Raw genomic sequence first — 16,066 nt, 5'->3', positions numbered from 1 at the left:
ATTCCTGCTCGATCCATAAAATCCTCTGAAGGCCATTCACAAGGCCGTACTTGAGCTTCTCTTGGTGGTTCATCGTCCGCATCGCGTATTACAGGCCTGGGTTCTTGCTTCCTTGAAGAACCACCTTGGTGTTGGGGAACGTAGCAGGAATTCAAAATTTTCTACGCATCACCAAGATCAATCTATGGAGTAATCTAGCAACAAAGGGAAGGGGAGTGCATCTACATACCATTGTAGATCGCGATGCGGAAGCGTTGCAAGAACGCGGATGAAGGAGTCGTACTCGTAGCGATTCAGATCGCGGTTGATTCCGATCTAAGCACCAAAGAACGGTGCCTCCGCGTTCAACACACGTGCGGCCCGGTGACGTCTCCCACGCCTTGATCCAGCAAGGAGAGAGGGAGAGGTTGGGGAAGACTCCATCCAGCAGCAGCACGATGGCGTGGTGGTGATGGAGGAGCGTGGCAATCCCGCAGGGCTTCGCCAAGCACCGCGGGAGAGGAGGAGGAGGGAGAGGGGTAGGGCTGCGCCGAAAGAGAGACGTTCTCATGTGTCTTGGGCAGCCCAAACCTCAAGTATATATAGGGGAGGGGGAGGGCTGCGCCCCCATCTAGGGTTCCCCCCCCCCAAGGGGTGCGGCCAGCCCTAGATTGGGCTTGGGGGGCGGCCAAAGGGGGCGAGAGAGGTGGCGCCCCACTAGATGGGCCTAAGGCCCATCTGAGACTAGGGTTTCCCCCCCCTTCCCCCTTTCCTGCGCCCTGGGCCTCTTGTGGGGGGCGCACCAGCCCACCTGGGGCTGGTCTCCTCCCACACTTGGCCCATGCAGCCCTCTGGGGCTGGTGGCCCCACTTGGTGGACCCCCGGGACCCTCCCGGTGGTCCCGGTACATTACCGATATCACCCGAAACTTTTCCGGTGACCAAAACAGGACTTCCCATATATAAATCTTTACCTCCGGACCATTCCGGAACTCCTCGTGACGTCCGGGATCTCATCCGGGACTCCGAACAACATTCGGTAACCACATACATGCTTTCCCTATAACCCTAGCGTCATCGAACCTTAAGCGTGTAGACCCTACGGGTTCGGGAACCATGCAGACATGACCGAGACGTTCTCCGATCAATAACCAACAGCGGGATCTGGATACCCATGTTGGCTCCCACATGTTCCACGATGATCTCATTGGATGAACCACGATGTCGGGGATTCAATCAATCCCGTATTCAATTCCCTTTGTCTATCGATATGTTACTTGCCCGAGATTCGATCGTCGGTATCCCGATACCTTGTTCAATCTCGTTACCGGCAAGTCTCTTTACTCGTTCCGTAACTCACATCATCCCGTGATCAACTCCTTGGTCACATTGTGCACATTATGATGATGTCCTACCGAGTGGGCCCAGAGATACCTCTCCGTTTACACGGAGTGACAAATCCCAGTCTCAATTCGTGCCAACCCAACAGACACTTTCGGAGATACCTGTAGTGCACCTTTATAGTCACCCAGTTACGTTGTGACGTTTGGTACACCCAAAGCATTCCTACGGTATCCGGGAGTTGCACAGTCTCATGGTCTAAGGAAATGATACTTGACATTAGAAAAGCTCTGAGCAAACGAACTACACGATCTTGTGCTAGGCTTAGGATTGGGTCTTGTCCATCACATCATTCTCCTAATGATGTGATCCCGTTATCAACGACATCCAATGTCCATGGTCAGGAAACCGTAACCATCTATTGATCAACGAGCTAGTCAACTACAGGTTTACTAGGGACATGGTGTTGTCTATGTATCCACACATGCATCTGAGTTTCCTATCAATACAATTCTAGCATGGATAATAAACGATTATCATGAACAAGGAAATATAATAATAACCTATTTATTATTGCCCCTAGGGCATATTTCCAACAGTCTCCCACTTGCACTAGAGTCAATAATCTAGTTCACATCACCATGTGATTAACACTCATAGGTCACATCGCCATGCGACCAACATCCAAAGAGTTTACTAGAGTCAACAATCTAGTTCACATCATTATGTGATTAACACTCAATGAGTTCTGGTTTGATCATGTTATGCTTGTGGGAGAGGTTATTAGTCAACGGGTCTGAACCTTTCAGATCCGTGTGTGCTTTACGAATATCTATGTCATCTTGTGGATGCTACCACGCGCTATTTGGAGCCATTTCAAATAACTGCTCTACTATACGAATCCGGTTTACTACTCAGAGTCATCCGGATTAGTGTCAAAGTTCGCATCGACGTAACCCTTTACGACGAACTCCTTTTCACCTCCATAATCGAGAAAATTCCTTAGTCCACTAGATACTAAGGATAAGTTCGACCGCTGTCATGTGATCCATTCCCGGATCACTATTGTACCCCTTGACCAACTCATGGCAAGGCACACTTCATGTGCGGTACACAGCATAGCATACTGTAGAGCCTACGTCTGAAGCATAGGGGACGACCTTCGTCCTTTCTCTCTCTTCTGCTGTGGTCAGGTCTTGAGTCTCACTCAATACTCACACCTTGTAACACAGCCAAGAACTCCTTCTTTGCTGATCTATTTTGAACTCTTTCAAAATCATGTCAAGGTGTGCGTTCTTTGAAAGTATCATCGGGCGTTTTGATCTATCTCTATAGATCTTGATGCCCAATATGTAAGCAGCTTTATCCAGGTCTTCCTTTGAAAAAAAAACTCCTTTCAAACAACCCTTTATGCTTTCCAGAAATTTTTACATCATTTCGGATCAACAATATGTCATTCACATATACTTACTCCGAGATGCTTGCTCTAATCCATGGAAGGATCGCTGGAGCTAGCATACCTTTTAGCATCCTTAGGATCGACAAAACCTTTCTGATTGTATCACATACAACCTTTCCTTACGAAAACTGGTAAGGAAACTTGTTTTGACATCCATCTGCCAGATTTCATAAATGCAGCTAATGCTAACATGATTTCGACGGACTTTAAGCATCGCTACGGATGAGAAAATCTCATCGTAGTCAACTCCTTGAACTTGTGGAAATACTCTTTGCCACAAGTCGAGCTTCATAGACGGTAACATTACCGTCCACGTCCGTCTTCTTCTCCATTTATCTCGGATTTCATGGCTTCTAACCATTTGTCGGAATATGGGCCCACCATCGCTTCTCCATAGCTCCTAGGTTCATTGTTGTCTAACAACATGACTTTCAAGACAGGATCACGTACTACTCTGAAGTAGCACGCATCCTCGTCGTCCTACAAGGTTTGGTAGTGACTTGATCTGAAGTTTCATGATCACTATCATAAGCTTCCACTTCAATTGGTGTAGGTGCCACAGGAACAACTTCCTGTGCCCTGCTACACACTAGTTGAAGTGACGGTTCAATAACCTTATCAAGTCTCCACCATCCTCCCACTCAATTCTTTCGAGAGAAACTTTTCCTCGAGAAAGGACTCGTTCCTAGAAGTAATTACTTTTGCTTCCAGATCTGAAATAGGAGGTATACCCAACTGTTTTTGGGTATTCTATGAAGGCGCATTTATCCGCTTTGGGTTCGAGCTTATCAGCCTGAAACTTTTTCACATAAGCATCGCAGCCCCAAACTTTTAAGAAACGACAACTTAGGTCTCTCTAAACGGTGTCGTCTCAACGGAATTGCGTGGTGCCCTATTTAAAGTGAATGCGGTTGTCTCCAATGCCTAACCCATAAATGATAGTTGTAATTCGATAAGAGACATCATGGTATGCACCATATCCAATAGGGTGCAGTTATGATGTTCGGACACACCATCACACTATGGTGTTCCAGGCGGTATTAGTTGTGAAACAATTTCCACAATGTCTTAATTGTGTGCCAAACTCGTAACTCAGATACTCATCTCTATGATCATATCACAGACATTTTATCCTCTTGTCACGACGACCTTCAACTTCACTCTGAAATTACTTGAACCTTTCAATAATTCAGACTTGTGTTTAATCATGTAAATACACTCAGCATCTACTCAAATCATCCGTGAAGTAAGAACATAACAATATCCACTACATGCCTCAGCACTCATTGGACTGCATACATCAAAATGTATTACTTCCAATAAGTTGCTCTCTTGTTCCATCTTACTGAAAACGAGGCCTTTCAGTCATCTTGCCCATGTGGTATGATTTGCATGTCTCAAGTGATTCAAAACCAAGTGAGTCCAAACGATCCATCTGCATGGAGTTTCTTCATGCATATATACCAACAGACATGGTTCGCATGTCTCAATCTTTTCAAAAATGACTGAGTCCAAAGATCCATCTACATGGAGCTTCTTCATGCGTTTTATACCAATATGACTCAAATGGCAGTGCCACAAGTATGTGGAACTATCATTACTATTTTATATCTTTTGGCACGAACATGTGTATCACTACGATCGAGATTCATTTTAGGTGCAAGACCATTGAAGGTTTTATTCAAATAAACAGAGTAACCATTATTCTCCTTAAATGAATAACCGTATTGCGATAAACATAATCCAATCATGCTCAACGCAAACACCAAATCTCGATGGTAGAGGGAGCATGCGATGCTTGATCACATCAACCTTGGAAACACTTCCAACACATATCGTCATCTCACCTTTAGCTAGTCTCCGTTTATTCCGCAGCTTTTATTTCGAGTTACTAACACTTAGCAACCGAACCGGTATCTAATACCCTGGTGCTGCTAGGAGTACTAGTAAAGTACACATTCATATAATGTATATCCAATATACTTCTGTCGACCTTGCCTGCCTTCTCATCTACCAAGTATCTAGGGTAGTTCCGCTTCAGTGACCGTTCCCCTCATTACAGAAGCACTTAGTCTCGGGTTTGGGTTCAACCTTGGGATTCTTCACTAGAGCAGCAAACGATTTGCTGTTTCACGAAGTATCCCTTTTGCCCTTGCCCTTCTAGAAACTAGTGGCTTTACTAACCATCAACAATTGATGCTCCTTCTTGATTTCTACTTTCGCGGTGTCAAACATCGCGAATAGCTCAAGGATCATCATAACTATCCCTGATATGTTATAGTTCATCACGAAGCTCTACTAGCTTGGTGGCAGTGACTATGGAGAACCATCACTATCTCATCTGGGAGATTAACTCCCACTCGATTCAAGTGATTGTGGTATTCAGACAATCTGAGCACATGCTCAACGATTGAGCTTTTCTCCCTTAGTTTGCAGGCTTAAGAAACTTGTCAGAGGTCTCATACCTCTTGACGTGGGCACTAGTCTGAAATCCCAATTTCAGTCTTCAGAACATCTCATATGTTCTGCGACGTTTCAAAAACGTCTTTGGTGCCACAATTCTAAACCGTTAGCATTACGCACTGAACTATCACGTAGTCATCAAAACGCGTATGTCAGATGTTTCGCAACATCTACAGACGACGTTGAGGTTCAGCACACCGAGCGGTGCATTAAGGACATAAGCCTTCTGTGCAGCAATGAGGACAATCCTCAGTTTACGGACTCAGTCCGCATAATTGCTACTACCAACTTTCAACTAAATTTTTCTCTAGGAACATATCTTAAACAGTAGAACTAAAGCGTATGACATAATTTGCAAAGACCTTTTTGACTATGTTCATGATAATGAAGTTCATCTGATTATGAACTCCCACTCAGATAGACATCCCTCTAGTCATCTAAGTGATACATGATCCGAGTCACACTAGGCCGTGTCCGATCATCACGTGAGACGGACTAGTCATCATCGGTGAACATCTCCATGTTGATCGTATCTACTATACGACTCATGTTCGATCTTTCGATCTCTTGTGTTCCGAGGCCATGTCTGTACATGCTAGGCTCGTCAAGTCAACCTAAGTGTTTTGCATGTGTTCCGAGGCCATGTCTGTACATGCTAGGCTCGTCAACACCCGTTGTATTCGAACGTTAGAATCTATAACACCCGATCATCACGTGGTGCTTCGAAACAACGAACCTTCGCAACGGTGCACAGTTAGGGGGAACACGTCTCTTGAAATTTTAGTGAGGGATCATCTTATTTATGCCGTCGTTCTAAGCAAATAAGATGCATAACATGATAAACATCACATGCAATCAAATAGTGACATGATATGGCCAATATCATTTTGCTCCTTTGATCTCCATCTTCGGGGCACCATGATCATCTTTGTCACCGACATGACACCATGATCTCCATCATTGTGTCTTCATGAAGTTGTCACGCCAACGATTACTTCTACTTCTATGGCTGACGCGCTTAGCAATAAAGTAAAGTAATTTACATGGCGTTATTCAATGACACGCAGGTCATACAAAAATAAAGACAACTCCTATGGCTCCTGCCGGTTGTCATACTCATCGACATGCAAGTCGTGATTCCTATTACAAGAATATGATCAATCTCATACATCACATCTTCTGGCCATATCACATCACATAGCACATGCTGCAAAAACAAGTTAGACGTCCTCTAATTGTTCTTGCAAGTTTTTTTTACGTGGCTTGTATAGGTTTCTAGCAAGAACGTTTCTTACCTACATAAAACTACAACGTGATATGCCAATTTCTATTTACCCTTCATAAGGACCCTTTTCATCGAATCCGTTCCGACTAAAGTGGGAGAGACAGACACCCGCTAGCCACCTTATGCAACTAGTGCATGTCAGTCGGTGGAACCTGTCTCACGTAAGCGTACGTGTAAGGTCGGTCCGGGCCGCTTCATCCCACAATGCCGCCGAAACAAGATAAGACTAGTAACGGCAAGAAGAATTGGCAACATCTACGCACACAACTACTTTGTGTTCTACTCGTGCATAGAAACTACGCATAGACCTAGCTCATGATGCCACTGTTGGGGAACGTAGCAGAAATTCAAAATTTTCTACGCATCACCAAGATCAATCTATGGAGTAATCTAGCAACGAAGGGAAGGGGAGTGCATCTACATACCATTGTAGATCGCGATGCGGAAGCGTTGCAAGAACGCGGATGATGGAGTCGTACTCGTAGCGATTCAGATCGCGGTTGATTCCGATCTAAGCACCGAAGAACGGTGCCTCCGCGTTCAACACACGTGCAGCCCGGTGACGTCTCCCACGCCTTGATCCAGCAAGGAGAGAGGGAGAGGTTGGGGAAGACTCCATCCAGCAGCAGCACGACGGCGTGGTGGTGATGGAGGAGCGTGGCATTCCCGCAGGGCTTCGCCAAGCACCGCGGGAGAGGAGGAGGAGGGAGAGGGGTAGGGCTGCGCCGAAAGAGAGACGTTCTCATGTGTCTTGGGCAGCCCAAACCTCAAGTATATATAGGGGAGGGGGAGGGCTGCGCCCCCATCTAGGGTTCCCCCCCCCCCAAGGGGTGCGGCCAGCCCTAGATGGGGCTTGGGGGGCGGCCAAAGGGGGGGAGAGAGGTGGCGCCCCACTAGATGGGCCTAAGGCCCATCTGAGACTAGGGTTTCCCCCCCCTTCCCCCTTTCCTGCGCCCTGGGCCTCTTGTGGGGGCGCACCAGCCCACCTGGGGCTGGTCCCCTCCCATACTTGGCCCATGCAGCCCTCTGGGGCTGGTTGCCCCACTTGGTGGACCCCCGGGACCCTCCCGGTGGTCCCGGTACATTACCGATATCACCCAAAACTTTTCCGGTGACCAAAACAGGACTTCCCATATATAAATCTTTACCTCCGGACCATTCCGGAACTCCTCGTGACGTCCGGGATCTCATCCGGGACTCCGAACAACATTCGGTAACCACGAACATGCTTTCCCTATAACCCTAGCGTCATCGAACCTTAAGCGTGTAGACCCTACGGGTTCGGGAACCATGCAGACATGACCGAGACGTTCTCCGGTCAATAACCAACAGCGGGATCTGGATACCCATGTTGGCTCCCACATGTTCCACGATGATCTCATCGGATGAACCACGATGTCGGGGATTCAATCAATCCCGTATTCAATTCCCTTTGTCTATCGATATGTTACTTGCCCGAGATTCGATCGTCGGTATCCCGATACCTTGTTCAATCTCGTTACCGGCAAGTCTCTTTACTCGTTCCGTAACTCACATCATCCCGTGATCAACTCCTTGGTCACATTGTGCACATTATGATGATGTCCTACCGAGTGGGCCCAGAGATACCTCTCCGTTTACACGGAGTGACAAATCCCAGTCTCAATTCGTGCCAACCCAACAGACACTTTCGGAGATACCTGTAGTGCACCTTTATAGTCACCCAGTTACGTTGTGACGTTTGGTACACCCAAAGCATTCCTACGGTATCCGGGAGTTGCACAGTCTCATGGTCTAAGGAAATGATACTTGACATTAGAAAAGCTCTGAGCAAATGAACTACACGATCTTGTGCTAGGCTTAGGATTGGGTCTTGTCCATCACATCATTCTCCTAATGATGTGATCCCGTTATCAACGACATCCAATGTCCATGGTCAGGAAACCGTAACCATCTATTGATCAACGAGCTAGTCAACTAGAGGCTTACTAGGGACATGGTGTTGTCTATGTATCCACACATGCATCTGAGTTTCCTATCAATACAATTCTAGCATGGATAATAAACGATTATCATGAACAAGGAAATATAATAATAACCTATTTATTATTGCCTCTAGGGCATATTTCCAACACTTGGTACATTTTCCTAAACATAATTCTTCCTCTGAAAAATTTCAGAAATTTTTAGTAACTTAAAATAAAAGTAAACCAAACTCAACAAGATTGATAGCAACTACTCCCACAAGTGCCTAGAAACTATATCATGAATTAGAACTACTTGGGACCATATAAATTTGACATGCAAGCTCAAGAACAGGGTCACCTTAGCAGCAAAAATATGCAATGAATAAAGCACTAGAGCAAAAACTAATTGGACCATTGGAGGAGTCACATACCGAAGATCAATCCCCCAAAGCAGTTTTGTGAATGAAGCTTTGAGCAAGGAGATCGAAAATCGCAGCAAAATGAGCTAGAACTCGTGCTTGAGCTGGTTGGTGATTTTTTTTGGGAGGAAGAAGAAGTGTATGGGTGCTGGAATAAGTGGAGGGGAGCCACCAGGGGCCCACAAGGCAGGGGGCGTGCCCAGGGGGTCGGCGCGCCCTGGACCCTCGTGGCCAGGTGCTTGCTCCCCCTGATGTGTTCTCAGTGCCAAATATTCTTAAATATTCCAGAAAAAATCATATTTCATTTTCGGGGCATTTGGAGAACTTTTATTTTTGGGGTATTTTTTATATTGCACGAATAATTCAGAAAACAGACATAAAATACTATTTTTACTTTATGTCAACTAAATAACAGAAAGTAAAAGGAGGGTACAGAGAGTTGTGCTTTCTAACTTCATCCATCTCATGCTCATCAAAAGGAATCCACTAACAAGGTTGATCAGGTCTTGTTAACAAACTCATTCCGAATTGCATGAAACCGGAGAATTTTTGAATAGCACTAGGTTACCTCAACGGGGATATGCACGTCCGCAACAATAAGAATATCATATTTCTTTTTGACAGTAGGAAGAGGAAATTCAAAACCTCCAATAGGGATAGTTGGAATTTTTCCAATAGAATTGATACTGTGGACTTGAGGTTGTTTCCTCGGAAAGTGTACCGTATGCTCATTACCATTAACATGAAAAGTGACATTGCCTTTGTTGCAATCAATAACAGCCCCTGCAGTATTCAAAAAGGGTCTACCAAGAATAATAGACATACTATCGTCCTCAGGAATATCAAGAATAAGAAAGTCCGTTAAGATAGTAACGTTTGCAACCACAACAGGCACATCCTCACAAATTCCGACGGGTATAGCAGTTGATTTATCGGCCATTTGCAAAGATATTCTAGTACGTGTCGACTTATTCAAATCAAGTCTACGATATAAAGAGAGAGGCATAACACTAACACCGGCTCCAAGATCACATAAAGCAGTTTTAACATAGTTTCTTTTAATGGAGCATGGTATAGTTGGTACTCCTGGATCTCCTAGTTTCTTAGGTATTCCACCCTTAAAAGTATAATTAGCAAGCATGGTGGAAATTTCATCTTCCGGTATCTTCCTTTTATTAGTAACAATATCTTTCATGTACTTAGCATAAGGATTCATTTTAAGCATATCAGTCAAACGCATACGCAAAAAGATAGGTCTAATCATTTCAGTAAAGCGCTCAAAATCCTCATCATCCTTTTTCTTGGATGGTTTAGGAGGAAAAGGCATGGGTTTATGAACCCATGGTTCTCTTTCTTTACCGTGCTTTCTAGCAACAAAGTCTTTCTTATCATAATGTTGATTCCTTGATTGTGGGTTATCAAGATCAACAGCAGGTTCAGCTTCTACATCATTGTTATTGCTAGGTTGAGCATCAACATGAACATCATCATTAACATTATCACTAGGTTCATGTTCATTACCAGATTGTGTTTCAGCATCTGAGATAGAAATATCATTGGGATTCTCAGGTGTGTCTACAATGGGTTCACTAGAAGCATGCAAAGTCCTATCGTTTTTCTTTTTCTTCCTCTTAGAAGGACTAGGTGCATCAACATTAGTTCTCTGAGAATCTTGCTCAATTGTCTTAGGGTGACCTTCATGATACAAAGGTTCCTGAGTCATTTTACCCATTCTAGTCGCGACTCTAACAGCATAGTCATTATTCTTACTATTTAATTCATTGAGCAAATCATTCTGAGCTTTAAGTACTTGTTCTACTTGAGTGGTAACCATAGAAGCATGTTTACTAATGAGTTTAAGTTCACCTTTAACTCTAGACATATAATCACTCAAGTGTTCAATCATATAAGCGTTGTGTTTTAATTCTCTACCAAAATAAGCATTGAAGTTTTCTTGCTTAACCATAAAGTCATCAAACTCATCTAAGCATTGGCTAGCAAACTTAGTAGGCGGGATTTCAGCTTTGTCATGTCTATAGAGAGAATTTACCTTTACTACCTGTGTCGGGTTATCAAGACCACGTATTTCTTCAACAGGCGGTAAATTAAGACCATGTATTTCTTCAACAGGAGGTAAATTCTTAACATCTTCAGCTTTAATACCTTTTTCTTTCATAGATTTCTTTGCCTCTTGCATATCTTCGGGACTGAGAAATAGAACACCCCTTTTCTTCGGAGTTGGCTTAGGAGTTGGTTCGGGAAGTGTCCAATTATTTTTATTTGTTAACATATTATTCAATAGAATCTCAGCTTGATCGACTGTTCTTTCCCTGAAAACACAACCAGCACAACTATCCAGGTGGTCTCTGGAAGCATTGGTTAGTCCATTATAAAAGATATCAAGTATTTTATTTTTCTTGAGAGGATGATCAGGCAAAGCATTAAGTAATTGGAGAAGCCTCCCCCAAGCTTGTGGGAGACTCTCTTCTTCAATTTGCGCAAAATTATATATATCCCTTAAAGCAGCTTGTTTCTTATGAGCAGGGAAATATTTAGCAGAGAAGTAATAAATCATGTCCTGGGGACTACGCACACAACTAGGATCAAGAGAATTAAACCATGTCTTAGCATCACCCTTTAATGAGAACGGAAATAACTTAAGGATGTAATAGTAGCGGGTTTTCTCATCATTAGTGAATAGGGTGTCTATATCATTTAATTTAGTAAGATGTGCCACAACAGTTTCAGATTCATAGCCATAGAAAGGATCAGATTCAACCAACGTAATTATATCAGGATCGACAGAGAATTCATAATCCTTATCAGTAACAAAGATAGGTGAAGTAGCAAAAGAAGTGTCATATTTCATTCTAGCATTAAAAGATTTTTGTTTCAGCTTAGCTAATAACTTCTTAAGATCACTCCTATCATTGCAAGCAAGAAAGTCTCTAGCAGTTTCTTCATCCATAACATAACCTTCAGGAACAATAGGCAATTCATACTTGGGGGGAGAATCTTCATCATCACTTTCATCAATATTATCAGTTTCAATAATTTCATTCTCTCTAGCCCTAGTAAGTTGTTCATCAAGAAATTCACCAAGTGGCATAGTATTATCACGCATAGAAGTAGTTTCATCATAAGCATCATGCATAGCAGAAGTGGCATCATCAATAACATGCGACATATCAGAATTAATAGCAGAAGCAGGTTTAGGTGTCGCAAGTCTATTCAAAACAGAAGGAGAATCAAGTGCAGAGCTAGATGGCAATTCCTTACCTCCCCTCGTAGTTGAGGGATAGATCTTGGTTTTCTCGTCTTTCAAGTTCCTCATAGTGACCAGCAGATATAAATCCCAAGTGACTCAAAGAATAGAGCTATGCTCCCCGGCAACGACGCCAGAAAATAGTCTTGATAACCCACAAGTATAGGGGATCGCAACAGTTTTCGAGGGTAGAGTATTCAACCCAAATTTATTGATTCGACATAAGGGGAGCCAAAGAATATTCTCAAGTATTAGCACTTGAGTTGTCAATTCAACCACACCAGGATAACTTAATATCTGCAGCAAAGTATTTAGTAGCAAAGTATTTAGTAGCAAAGTAATATGGAAGTAGCGGTAACGGTGGCAAAGGTAACAGTAGCAACTTTGTAGTAATTGTGACAGTGGCAACGGAAAAGTAACTAAGCAAAGGACAGTATGTGATAAGCTCATAGGCATTGGATCGATGATGGATAATTATGTCAGATGCGGTTCATCATGTAACAGTTATAACATAGGTGACACAGAACTAGCTCCAATTCATCAATGTAATGTAGGCATGTATTCCGAATATAGTCATACGTGCTTATGGAAAAGAACTTGCATGACATCTTTTGTCCTACCCTCCCGTGGCAGCGGGGTCCTATTGGAAACTAAGGGATATTAAGGCCTCCTTTTAATAGAGTACCGGAACAAAGCATTAGCACTTAGTGAATACATGAACTCCTCAAACTACGGTCATCACCGGGAGTGGTCCCGATTATTGTCACTTCGGGGTTGCCGGATCATAACACATAGTAGGTGACTATTGACTTGCAAGATAGGATCAAGAACTCACATATATTCATGAAAACATAATAGGTTCAGATCTGAAATCATGGCACTCGGGCCCTAGTGACAAGCATTAAGCATAGCAAAGTCATAGCAACATCAATCTCAGAACATAGTGGATACTAGGGATCAAACCCTAACAAAACTAACTCGATTACAGGGTAAATCTCATCCAACCCATCACCGTCCAGCAAGCCTATGATGGAATTACTCACGCACGGCGGTGAGCATCATGAAATTGGTGATGGAGGATGGTTGATGATGACGACAGCGACGGGTTCCCCTCTCCGGAGTCCCGAACGGACTCCAGATCAGCCCTCCCGAGAGAGATTAGGGCTTGGCGGCGGCTCCGTATCGTAAACCGTGATGAATCCTTCTCTCTGATTTCTTTCTCCCCGAACGTGAATATATAGAGTCGGAGTTGAGGTCGATGGAGCTCCAGGGGGCCACGAGGCAGGGAGGCGCGCCCCAGGGGGGTGGGCTCGCCCCCCACCCTCATGGACAGGGTGTGGGCCCCCTGGTCTTGATTCTTTCGCCAGTATTTTTTATATTTTCCAAAAATAATCTCCGTTGATTTTTAGGTCATTCCGAGAACTTTTGTTTCTGCACAAAGATAACACCATGGCAATTCTGCTGAAAACAACGTCAGTCCGGGTTAGTTCCATTCAAATCATGCAAATTAGAGTCCAAAACAAGGGCAAAAGTGTTTGGAAAAGTAGATACGTTGGAGACGTATCAGTGGCCAAAGTTGTACTTCCCACGGTGAGTTCCATGCACATCACACCTTTGGCCTCTGTCTTTTCTTTACCCTCAAATCCATTAAGTACCATATTGGTCTTCATCAATGCATCATCATCTAACCCCAACTTCTTGAAGACTGAGTAGGGCATAAGATTTACCACGACACCACCATCAATGAGCATCCTAGCAACCGGCGATCTGTTAATATGACCTTTGAGGTACAACGGCTTCAAGTGTTTCACCGGTTCTTTTGGCTTCTCGAAGATAGCATTCTTAGGACCAAAATCCAGCTGGGCTACCTCCCCTTCTTCACCTGTAGCACGAAACTCGGCAGGTAAGTAATATACCATATTAATATCCATACCTTCCTGAACCGGCGTAGATTCATAATCCACCATCTCATCTTCATCTCCGAATGTGTATATTGGGCTTAAAGTTTCCTCAATTGAAGGGGATGTTTCAGGTGGTCTGGACGATGTAATAGGGGTCGCATCATCCTCTTTCGGTGGTGAAGGTATTGCTGCAACTAATGTAGAAGCATCTGTGTTTTGTTTTTGTTTAGGCCTCCACACTTGTTTTGTGAGTGCCATGGGCCGAATTTCACTGAACAATTCGTCCCTTTGCCTCTCCTCTTTATGCTCTACCTTCTCGTGGTTCCTCATGCGTTGTAATCTCCTTTTCATGGTCTTAGTTAAACCAGGAGGACACCACTTAGGTTGAGTATATTTGGGATCCCTTGGTTTGGTCTTGCTTGTGCTCGCCTCATGATCATTAACCATGGAACCCTGCTGAACAATAACAATATCACCATTAGAAGTAGCCAGATTACCAACAACCGGCTTTTCGATCTCCTTTTGCTTGTCACATTCTGCAATTTCCGCATTAGTTGACTTAACACGCCACACTTTTTTGTTGGCCTTACTTGGAGAAATTTTTGTTGGCCGATTAGCACCATAGCTCAAATGGCCTTGTGTGGGATAATAAAGGCTCTCGCGAGCAGGCCTTCTAGGTGCTGCTCGCCCCATATGAAAAGCATAAGGAGCCATTGGGGCTGCCCCCATCCTCCACTGAAGCCTCTCATGTAATATGGCGCATAGCAGGGTTGTGACATCCATGGTGTCGGTGCCCATGACCTATATGGCCTTGCATAGCGTCGAAACTCTTTCTCTAGAGGCAATCTTGAACGCTTTGAATGTGATGGCCAATTAGAGCTAGAACCGGCCGCTTGACTTGCATATTTGGATAGCAACATATCAAAAGTTGGCCTGATTCGCTTGCACTTAGCTTCACTCTTTTCCCGCTTGCCAACTTCTGAATTCTTGGGCTTGATAAATCTAACATGAGTATCTTCTTGTACTTGTGGTTGCCCCCCGAGTGAAGGATTTTTTATGGTGATCTTCAATACTTCTTTGCCATCGGGTTGCTTATCAAGCACAATCTCTCGTCCCAAGACTTTGTCGCCCTCCTTGCCTTTCCTGGGTTCACCAATAACAACATTATCTTTATTAGCAGATTCGGCTATGCTAGGCCGAATCAACATTTTCTTTCCCTCCAAGTCCATGGTGTTTATCGGGAAGGGCTGTTTATCAACTTGCATCTCAGCAAAATTTAATCGTCCGTCATTAATGGCCTATTGTATCTGTCATCGGAAAACATTGCAATCGTTAGTAGCATGAGAAAATGAATTATGGTACTTGTAATAAGCACGCCGTTTCAGCTCCTCAAACGGCGGTATGGTGTGTGATATTCTAATCATCTTATCTTGCAAGAGAGCATCAAATATTTTATCACACTTTGATATATCAAAAGTAAACCTCATCTCGTCATCACGATTCTTGCGAATCGGCTTAAGAGCATTGCACATATAGGGTTTGGCCTTTGAGGACCAAACAAATTCAGTAGTATAGACATCAACCTCATCATCCGAATTATCATCATTGTGTTCAACCATATGCATTCTAGGACGATCGGTTGTAGACCTATGAACCTCTTTACTTCGACTCTCTTCGGCCAAATCTTTTTGTAAGACTTGATTAATGCTCAAAAACTCATAACTTTCTAACCTCTCTTTAATGTGAGTTTTCAAACCATTAAGAACAAGATCAGCCAAGTCTCTTTTAGTTATCACTAAGCTATAACATCGGTTCTTTATATCTCTAAATCTCTTGACGTAATCGGTGACCGATTCATCATGTTTCTGCCTAACCGATGTAAGATGTGACAACTTTAGCTCATTATCGCCGCTATAAAAGTGATCATGAAACTTTTGCTCTAATTGCGACCATAAGAGAATTGAGCCATGTGGTAAAGCAGCAAACCATGAAAATGCGGTACCAGTTAA

The sequence above is a fragment of the Triticum aestivum genome, chromosome 2D (genome assembly GCF_018294505.1).
Source record: "Triticum aestivum cultivar Chinese Spring chromosome 2D, IWGSC CS RefSeq v2.1, whole genome shotgun sequence".
Taxonomy (NCBI): domain Eukaryota; kingdom Viridiplantae; phylum Streptophyta; class Magnoliopsida; order Poales; family Poaceae; genus Triticum; species Triticum aestivum.
This window is presented reverse-complemented; position numbering follows the sequence as displayed.